Source organism: Chiloscyllium plagiosum, unplaced genomic scaffold, assembly GCF_037043375.1.
Source record: "Chiloscyllium plagiosum isolate Xiang-an unplaced genomic scaffold, Cpla_swu_hap1 HiC_scaffold_1, whole genome shotgun sequence".
Classification (NCBI taxonomy): domain Eukaryota; kingdom Metazoa; phylum Chordata; class Chondrichthyes; order Orectolobiformes; family Hemiscylliidae; genus Chiloscyllium; species Chiloscyllium plagiosum.
The window spans coordinates 32,657,922-32,669,382 of NW_028270139.1; positions in this window are offsets into that span (position 1 = coordinate 32,657,922).

Sequence of the window (11,461 nt, forward strand, 5' to 3'; positions counted from 1 at the left end):
GATACTGAGGAGGGAGGAGGTAAATGATCAGGTGTTACACCTTTGGCAGTTGCAAGGAAAGGTGCCATGGGATTGTAGGGGAGTGTTGGGGGTGAAGGAAGAGTGAATCAGGACATTGGTTAGACCACTTTTGAAATACTATGATCAGTTCTGGTCTACCTGCTTCAGGAAGGCTATTGCTGGGGTTGGAGGGTGTGGTGTAAAATTCCAAGCAGTGGAATGTGGTGAAACGGTTAAAAATTATGTCCCAATACATGTGTGAATCTAACCGGAATGGAGGTGTTGCTTAGTCCCGTGTGAATCTTCTTATCTGTATGTAACCAGAATGGAATGTGTTTTTTAGCCTTGCTCTGCTGTTCACATGAATGTTTATATCTGGAAAAGAGTATATCAGCTGGAAAAGTCTCCAGTTCGGTGAGTCTGCTCCGGGGTTACGTTTAACCGCCGAGCGTGGGTTGTTGGCAACCGCTCTACGAGAACTGACGGCTCCCAGTTCCGGTAACATGTAGAGTGAGTATAAGCCAGACCCGGGAGTCTGCTCCGGGGTTACGTTTAACCGCCGAGCGTGGGTTGTTGGCAACCGCTCTACGAGAACTGACGGCTCCCAGTTCCGGTAACATGTAGAGTGAGTATAAGCCAGACCCGTTGTACCTGGTTGTGGCGACGCTGCGGGGAATAAAAAGCTGAAGCATATTCTAGCAGACTCGCCTCTTGGTCGTTTGTTCTGTGTCAGACTACTCTCCTACGAACCTGACCTTGAGAATTTTTTAAAACAGAGGGTTTGAGCTATAGGGAGACGCTGAATAGGCTGAGGCTATTTTCCCTGGAGCACCAGAAGCTGAGGAATAACCTTACAGGGCTTGGTCGGGGTAATTCTTGTCTGGATTTGGAATCTATATTTTCGCTTCCAATTTCCACTCTGCCCTCAATTTCACCTGGTCTATCTCTGACTCCTCCTTCCCTTTCCTTGACATTTCTGTTTCCATTTCTGGGATAGACTGACTACTAATATCTGACTCTCACAGCTACCTGGACCATAAATTCTCGTACCCTGCTATCTTTACAAGACTCCATTCCATTCTCCCAGTTCCTCCATCTCTGTTGCATATATTCCAATGAACCCAACTTTCCGAAGGAAGCCTGCAAAATGTCCACCTTCTTCCTCAGCCTAGCATTTCCCAGCACTGTTGTTGACAGTGCCCTCAACTGGGTTTGACCCATCTCCCACATGTTCGCCCTTACCCCCTCTCTTCCCTTCTGCCACGGCAATAGGGCTCCCCTTGTCCTTACCCATCATCTCACCAGCATCACTATCCAGATCAACAACCACCATTTCCACCAACTCCAGCAATATTCCACACATATTCCACTCCTCTCCCTTGTCCGCCTTCCACAGGGACCATTCCCTCTGGGATCCCTGATTCACTCTTCCTTCACTCCCAACGCTCCCCTACAATCCCATGGCACCTTTCCTTGCAACTGCAATCACTTCCCTAGCTTCCCACAAAGTTCCAGGATACACCTGATCAGATCCTGGGGATTTATCTACCTCTATGTATTTTAAGAAGTCCAACACCTCCTCCTCTGTAATATGGACACTTTTCAAGATGTTGTTATTTATTTCTCCAAGTTCCCGAGCTTCCATATTCTTCTCCACAGTAAACACCGATGTGAAATACTTGCTTAGTATTTCGCCCATCTCCTGCAGTTCCACACATGGACAGCCTTGTTGATCTTTAACAGGTCCTTTTCTCTCCCTAATTACTCCTTTGTCTTTAATGTATTTACAGAATCTCTTTGGATTTCCCTTAACCCTATTTGCCAAAGCTATCTCATGTATCCTTTTTGCTCTCCTGATTTCTCTCTTGAGTATATACTCCTATTGCCCTTATACTCCTCTCAGGATTCACACAATCCTAGCTGTCTACACCTGACATATACCTACTTCTTTTTCTTGACCAGAGCCTCAATTTCTCTAGTCACCCAGAATTCCCTACACATACCAGTCTTGCCCTTCACCATAACAGGAACATACTGTCTCTGGACTCATTTTTGCAGGCCTCCTACTTTCCAACTGTCCTGATCAACTTTTGAAAGTTCTTGCCTAACACTGTCAAAATTAGCCTTATTCCAATTTAGAACTTCAGCTTTTAGGACAAGTCTATCCTTTTGCTTAACTATTTTAAAATTAATAGAATTATGAACACTGGGCCCAGGGTGCCCCCCACTGACACCTCAGTCGCTTGCCCTGCCTTATTTTCCAAGAGACGGTCAAGCTTTACACCTTCTCTAGTAGGTACATCCACATATTGCATAAGAAAATTTTCTCGTACACACTTAACACCTCTCCATCCCAGCCTTTAACACCATGGCAGTCCCAGACTGTGTTTGGAAAGTTAAAGTCCCCTACTATTCCAACCCTATTATTCTTACAGGTAACTGAGATCTCCTTACAAATTTGCTTCTCAATTTCCAGCTGACTATTGGGGCCCTAAAATACAATCCCAATATGGTAATCATCCCTTTCCTATTTCTCAGTTCCACCCAAATAACATCAGGAGCAGCTTGAGAAAATCCCTGGCAATTACCCCTAGGCGATGTTGATACTTTGTTTGCTAACTTAACTGCTCAGTTAAATTAACTGATGCCTCCATTAAAATAGTGTGTAAATTTGTATTCATGAAAGCTCCACCTACCCCCCACCACCATTTTTTCTGCACTCAGAGTTGCTTTCGCCTCTCAATTGCTGTGATGATTGGCATCATCTTTAGTGCCATAAGGTCATCGCTGCTGCCAATGTCACACACATTATCTGTTCATGAGGTGCCCCCCAGTGTACAGTCTCAATAATTGTTTTTTGTTCCATTCTTTTCTTGTTTCCTTCACTTTGCAGTTAGACAGTGTCAATGGATTCACAGCTCTCCTAGACTTTATTTTCTTACCTCATTACCTTTCCCCTTGGCCTTCCACCATGAAACCTTTCACCATTTCATATCTCCTGCTCTCCAGCTGCAAACAGATCTTCCCTTTTTGCCCTTCCCTTCTTCCCACTTTCTTATCTTTAACATGTTCAAAACCTATTTCAGGACTAACATCTTCTAGTTCTGAAAGGCTGTTGATCTGAAATGTTAACATTTCCTTTGACAGCTGTTGCCAGATCATTTTTTCAGCATCAATCACACTCAGCACTTGAAATGCATTTCATTTTAGAACTACGTACGTCTAAATCAAGAATTTTATAGTGCAAAAAAATGTCATTTGGCACATCTTATTGTGTCACCTTTAGCATTTGAAGATGTTTGCTTCACGTTCCAACTTCTCTTTCCTCATAGCCCTGCAATGTCCTTTCCTTTTCATGCATGCATCAATTATGATTAAAAATGTAAAAGGCTATGATGACTTGAATGTAACCTGGAAACAAAAAAGACGTCCTGTCTTGTGAGTATTCTCATTATGCATTGCCATTTGCCGATTTATTGCTGAGCTGAAAATGTGTTGATGGAAAAGCGCAGCAGGTCAGGCAGCATCCAAGGAGCAGGAGAATCGACGTTACGGGCATGAGCCCTTCTTCAGGAATGAGGAAAGTGTGCCATGCGGGCTAAGATCAAAGGTAGGGAGGAGGGACTTGGGGGAGGGGCGTTGGAAATGCAATAGGTGGAAGGAGGTTAAGGTGAGGGTGATAGGCCAGAGTGGGGGTGGGGGCGGAGAGGTCAGGAAGAAGAATGCAGGTTAGGAAGGTGGTGCTGAGTTCGAGGGTTGGGACTGAGACAAGGTGTGGGGAGGGGAAGTGAGGAAACTGGAGAAGTCTGAGTTCATCCCTTGTGGTTGGAGGGTTACTAGGCGGAAGATGAGGTGCTCTTCCTCCAGCTGTCGTGTTGCTATGGTCTGGCGATGGAGGAGTCCAAGGACCTGCATGTCATTGGTGGAGTGGGAGGGGGAGTTGAAGTATTGAGCCACGGGGTGGTTGGGTTGGTTGGTCCAGAGGTGTTCTCTGAAACATTCCGCAAGTAGGCGGCCTGTCTCCCCAATATAGACAAGGCCACATTGGGTGTAGCGGATGCAGTAAATGATGTGTGTGGAGGTGCAGGTGAATTTGTGGCAGATATGGAAGGATCCCTTGGGGCCTTGGAGGGAAGTAAGGGGGGAGGTGTGGGCGCAGGTTTTGCATTTCTTGCGGTTGCAGGGGAAGTGCCGGGAGTGAAGGTTGGGTTGGTGGAGGGTGTGGACCTGACGAGGGAGTCACGGAGGGAGTGTTCTATGAGGTTGTAGGCGGTGGATGGGAGATCCCCTGAGGTGATGAGGTTATGGATGGTCTGGGAGATGATTGGAGGTTCCTCCAACCTCATAGTCCCACAACCCCGCATCGCCCCTTTCTACCTCCTGCCCAAAATCCACAAACCTGACTGCCCCGGCCGACCCATTGTCTCAGCCTGCTCCTGCCACACCGAACCCATCTCTGCATACCTCGACACGGTCCTGTCCCCCTTAGTCCAAGAACTCCCCAACTATGTTCGGTACACCACCCACGCCCTCCACCTCCTCCATGATTTTCGCTTCCCCGGTCCCCAACGCCTTATTTTCACCATGGACATCCATTCCCTATACACCTCCATCCCCCATCACGAAGGACTTAAAGCCGTCCGCTTCTTCCTTTCCCGCCGTACCAACCAGCACCCTTCCACTGACACCCTCCTTCCACTGACTGAACTGGTCCTCACTCTGAACAACTTCTCTTTCCAATCCTCCCACTTCCTCCAAACCAAAGGAGTAGCCATGGGCACCCGCATGGGCCCTAGCTATGCCTGCCTCTTCATAGGATATGTGGAACAGTCCATTTTCCACAGCTACACTGGCACCACCCCCCACTTATTCCTCTGCTACATCGATGACTGTATCGGCGCTGCCTCGTGCTCCCACGAGGAGGTTGAACAGTTCATCCACTTTACCAACACCTCCCTCTCTTTCCTAGACCTCTCCATTTCTATCTCGGGCGACCAAATCAACACGGACATTTACCATTAACCAACTGACTCCCACAGCTACCTAGACTACACCTCCTCCACCCTGCCCCCTGTAAAAACGCTATCCCATATTCCCAATTCCTTCGTCTCCACCGCATCTTCTCCCAGGAGGACCAGTTCCAATACCATACAACCCAGATGGCCTCCTTCTTCAAAGACTGCAATTTCCCCCCAGATGTGATCGGCGATGCTCTCCACCGCATCTCCTCCACTTCCCGCTCCTTCGCCCTTGAACCCCGCCCCTCCAATCATCACCAGGACAGAACCCCACTGGTCCTCACCTACCACCCCACCAATCTCCATATACATCGTATCATCCGTCATCATTTCCGCCACCTCCAAAGTGACCCCACCATCAGGGATATATTTCCCTCCCCTCCCCTCCCCTATCAGCGTTCCAAAAAGACCACTCGCTCCGTGACTCCCTCGTCAGGTCCACACCCCCCACCAACCCAACCTCCACTCCCGACACCTTCCCCTGCAACCGCAAGAAATGCAAAACTTGCACCCACACCTCCCCCCTTACTTCCCACCAAGGCCCCAAGGGATCCTTCCATATCCGCCACAAATTCACCTGCACCTCCACACACATCATTTACTGCACCCGCTGCACCCGATGTGGCCTCCTCTATATTGGGGAGACAGGCCACCTACTTGCGGCACGTTTCAGAGAACACCTCTGGGACACCCGGACCAACCAACCCAACCACTCCGTGGCTCAACACTTCAACTCCCCCTCCCACTCCACCAAGGACATGCAGGTCCTTGGACTCCTCCATTGCCAGACCATAGCAACACGACGGCTGGAAGAAGAGCCCCTCATCTTCCGCCTAGTAACCCTCCAACCACAAGGGATGAACTCAGACTTCTCCAGTTTCCTCACTTCCCACCCCCCACCTTGTCTCAGTCCCAACCCTCGATCTCAGCACCACCTTCCTAACCTGCATTCTTCTTCCTGACCTCTCCGCCCCCACTCCCACTCCGGCTTATCACCCTCACCTTAACCTCCTTCCACCTATTGCATTTCCAATGCCCCTCCTCAAAGTCCCTCTTCCCTACCTTTTATCTTAGCCCGCATGGCACATTTTCCTCATTCCTGAAGAAGGGCTCATGCCCGAAACATCGATTCTCCTGCTCCTTGGATGCTGCCTGACCTGCTGCGCTTTTCCATCAACACATTTTCAGCTCTGATCTCCAGCATCTGCAGTCCTCACTTTCTCCTATTTATTGCTGAACCAGGCAAGTATGAACGCATGATGAAGTGGGCTCATTATCACATTCATTTGTCTCAAAACAATATTCAACTGAGTAAAACATAATAGTAACTTGAATAAAACACAATATTCAACTGAATAAAACATTGAGCTGACAATGAGGCTTTTAATGGATTGTGAAAAGTAACAAGAAAGGAGCAAAGCTAAACACTGGCATAAAGAGCTATGGGAGAATAAAATAATACTGTTTATTGGAATCCATACACATTAAGCCACAGAGACCAGGCTTTGAGTGAAATTTGATACAAAGAGCTTATTGTTAGTACAGCCATAGTCTGATTTCAGGAAACTGAAACTGAGATCATTTCCAATGCCCTGATGCTTTTATTTCATCTCTGGCTGCAGAGGTAGAAGTGTATGTGCCAGGGCTATGAGGACCGAACAATTGAGACTGATGGCAGATTAGCTCTGATCTTATAGAATTCTTGGTAGACATGATGGGCTGAAAGGTCTACTCCTGTTCTTATTTCTTACGTTCTTGTGTTCATCTGTGATTCCCTGCTAGCTTGGGGAGATGATGGCTACATAACGTGGAGTATTAGCCTACAGTAATCTAGAGGCCTAAGATCTGAGGTCAAGGGTTCACATTCTACCATGACAGCTCATTTATATAACAATTCAGTTAATTTTGAAAAATCAAATCAAATCAACAACTAAAATACTAGTCTCAGCATTGGTGATCTTTAAACAATCATTCATTGTTGTAAGAACTGAGTTGGTTCACTGATGCTCTTCAGTGAAGGAACCCTGCCATCCTTTGCCAATCTGATCTGTATGTGATTCCAAATCTCAACTACCTCATGAAATGGTATAAGTCATCCAGTTCAAAGGCAATTAGGGTTAAGCAACAAATGCTTGTCTTGCCTGTGCTGCTTACATTCCAGGAAAGAGTAAAGAAAAAAAATGAATTCTCCTCACAATAACTTTGCTCAGCTCAGAACAAAACATTGAGATGAGACATTAGCTGGATGTTGGACCTTTTAGAATCTATACCACAGAATAAAATATCAGCAGAGCAAGAACAAATGAACTGTCTTTAGGTAGAGGACATGTGCGGTTTCTGTCATTGTTAAATTGGGCTTTTAAATCTTTCATCCAATTTGATAACTACACAAAAAAGAATTGCAGGCACAAAACTATTGCATTTAACATCCACAAATATATTTGGAGAAGTAACAGATGCAGAGGTGAGATTCACCAATTTATTATGACCTGCCCCAGCCGAGTCTCCCCAGTTTGTTACTGTTCCAGATGTGATGTCAACCATCAAAGCGAGGAGGGAGATGGTGTAGATGTGGCAAACTGGTGACATCACTGAACTGTTAACCAAGAGATTGAAGACAATACTCTGAGATGAATTGGCTCCCCCATTTTGTCTTAACAAGATTCATTTACAAAGGATCACTTTCCTTATGAATATTTTTCTGCTAGAATAAGTGAATTTATTTTTTTAAATGAACCAATTTAACCAGGCCTTCTTGAATCTACAGATCAATGAATGAAATGTGATAAGAAATAATAATGCAACATAAATGTGCACAGATTAGAAATGGGGTGAATCCAAAGAAAGATAAAATTTGACAGATATATGGTTCAGTTTCTGAGTTGCTCATAGTGTGCAGATAGTGGAACATTGAAAAGTCTAGTTCTGAAGAAGGGCTTATGCCCGAAACATCGATTCTCCTGTTCCTTTGATGCTGCCTGACCTGCTGCGCTTTTCCAGCAACACATTTTTAAGTCTAGTTCCTAGTCTAGTTAAGCAGTCGAGAGTGTGGTGCTGGAAAAGTACAGCAGGTCAGGCAGCATCCAAAGAGCAGGACAATCAACATTTTGGGCAAAAGCCCTTCATCAGGAATGAGGCTGTGAGTCAAGGGGGTGGTGAGATAAATTGGAGGGAGGTAGGGTTGGGATGGAAGGTGACTGAGAGTGCGACAGGTAGATGAAGGTGGGGGGTAAAGGTGATAGGTCGGAGAGGAGGGTGGAGTGGATCTGTGGGAAGGAAGATGGACAGGTAGGACAGGTCATGAGGGCAGTGCCGAGTTGGAAGGTAATTTCCAGCATCTGCAGTCCTCACTTTTGCCTAGTCTAGTTAAGCAGTCTGTTTTGGGATTCTTGGCTTTGCAAGTTCCAATAAATTACTTACATCTTTTCCTTTTGGCTGACTTGCTGGTTTCTAGCTCACAGAGGAATAAATTTATTTACTGCAAAGTGGTATTGGAAGATTGTGAAATTCACAATTTTCAATTGTGAATTTCATAGCACTCCCATTCTGAAGCCATAATTCGGAGATGCTGGTGTTGGACTGGGGTGTACAAAGTTAAAAATCACACAACACCAGGTTATAGTCCAACAGGTTTAGATTAGATTACTTACAGTGTGGAAACAGGCCCTTCGGCCCAACAAGTCGACACCGACCCGCCGAAGCGTAACCCACCCATACCCCTACATTTACCCCTTTATCTAACACTACGGGCAATTTAGCATGGCCAATTCACCTGACTTGCACATCTTTGGACTGTGGGAGGAAACCAGAGCCCCCGGAGGAAACCCACGCAGACATGGGGAGAATGTGCAAACTCCACACAGTCAGTCGCCTGAGTCGGGAATTGAACCCGGGTCTCTGGCGCTGCAAGGCAGCAGTGCTAACCACTGTGCCACCGTGCCACCCACCATTTAATTGGAAGCACACTAGCTTTCAGAGCAACGCTCTTTCATCAGGTGATTGTGGAGGGAATTTATAGCAAAAATTTGCAGTGTGATGTAACTGAAATTATACATTGAAGAATTGATTGTCTGTTAAGCCTTTCATCTGTTAGAATACAGTGATAGTTTCACTTCTTTCATGTGTAAATCACAAAACCCTTTTTTTTAAAAGTTGCATTCTCGGGTTAGCTGTTAACAATGGTGATAGCTAGACAATATGTTGAAGGTGTTAGCCCCCTGTGTTCTCTGTCTATGACCTGATGTTTAGATTGATTCCAATCTAAAAAGTGAGATAACAGAGTTTTAATAAATTCATGCAGTTTTTGAGCTCAGAGTTCGACATGAATGTATGTGGTTTTTGAGCAAAGTGCAATGTAACTCTGAAAGTACCGAAAAAATTCACCACACAAAATATATGCGTGCATGTGGGTCTTTGTCTGTCTGTGTGTGTGTCTGTCTGGGGTGGGGGTTGTGAGTGTGAGAAAGTGTGTGTGTGTGTGTAGTGAGTGTAGAGTGTCTTAAGTCTGTGAGGGGGTGCATGTGTGGGAGTATGTGTGTCTATAAGGGTGTGAGTGGGTGTCTGTGTGCGCGTCTGTGTGTATCTGTGTCCATGTGTATGTGAGAGTGTGTGTGTGTAGGAATATCTGTGTGTGTGTGTGTGTAGTGCAATGGTGATTACCTGTAATTTGACATGAACCCAAGGTCCCGGTTGAGGCCCTCCCTATGGGTACCGAACTTAGCTATCAGCCTCTGCTCAGCCGCTTTCCTCTCCTGCCTGTCCCGAAGTCCACCTTGGAGGATGGTCACCCGAAGATCCGAGGCTGAATGTCCTGGACCACTGAAGTGTTCCCCAACTGGGAGGGAACCCTCCTGTCTGTTGATTGTTGTGCGGTGCCCATTCATCCGTTGTCGTAGCCTTTGCTCAGTTTCCCCAATGTACCATGTCTCCGGGCATCCCTGCCTGCAACGTATAAGATAGACAATGTTGGCTGAGTCACATGAGTACCTGCCATGTACACGGTGGGAGGTGTTCCCACACGTAATAGTGGCATCTATGTCCACACTCTGACACGTTTTGCAGCATCCACCGTGACAGGGTTGTATGGAGTTGTCCTGAGAGCCGGGCAAAGCTTTGGCTAAACTTTAGCTGTAGAATGGTTCATTTGCTACAATTTGCAAAGTCAACTCCGAAGTGTGCTGCATTCAAAAGGTGAGGAGAGGGGAAGGAACTGAGTTGATACCTGAGTGGAGGTGTGAGCTCTTGTGGACTAGCAGTCAGGAAAGGATGGCATTCATGGAAGAGCTGCCATCTCCCACTCCAATCCTGCCAAGGCCCAAGTAGACCAACCTGCCGGGTTTCCTATCCCTCTTCTCTGACTTCCTCATGCACGCCTCAAAATTACGGATGGAGTGGAACAGTTTCAAGTTGCCAAGTGTTGACTGTTTATGGGCCTCAATAGGAATGACGCTGAGCAGACAGCCTAAGTAAGCCTTATCTGTCTCTTGTAAAAATTTTGTTAGAGCCAAAAAAACTGCAGATGCTGGAATCCAAAGTAGACAGGCAGAAGGCTGGAAGAACACAGCAAACCTGGCAGCATCAGGAGCTAGAGAAATTGATGTTTTGAGTGCAACCCTTCTTCAGGACTGAGGGTGGGTGTCGGGGAAGATGCAGATAAAGGGGGTGGCAGGGCCAGGGTGGTGAAATGGGAATAGGTGAAGGCAGTACCCCACTTCATCACCCTACCCCTGCCACTCCCTTTGTATGCGGCTCCCCCTACACCCAGCCCCAGTCCTGCGGAAGGGTTACACCAGAAACGTTGACTTCTCGATCTCCTGATGCTGCCTGGCTTGCTGTGTTGTTGTAAAAACTCTGACATGTTGTTAAGGGGTGGGTGGTTGGTTAAGATGTGACTTAGGAAATATTACAGTCATTTCTTTCCCCATAATATATTTGTTTGGCTGATGTGCAATTGTAATCCCATGCTAAGGCATTTAATTTTAACTAATTTTCACCGTGGGAGAGCAGTTTATTCAAATGTGCCAAGCTTTTACGAAAAACAGTACTCCAACACAGATTGAAAAGAGTTCAAAAAGATGATTCATCATTTTCTTTGCAGGACTATGAGGTGTCTTTCAATTTATAGCCTTGTCAGTAATACACACATTGCAATAATGAATGCAGAATCGCTGTTACATTATTCAGTGGATCCTTCGCAAATTGTTCTCCAGTTTCTTAACCAAGGACTAAACATTTTACTTGAAAAGATTCATGTTAGCATTAAAACAGCAGAGAAGGGGCTATTAACCAAGTTGATTTAGCATACATTATATATTAGGCTGATAATTACTTTTTGGCTAAGAAGTAAGTTGCTTTGCCTTAGCTTTGTTATTTCTGAAGTAATTTTTTTTGGAAATAGGGAAGATGGCAGAAAACTGCACTGAATATATTAGAAAACATCTCTA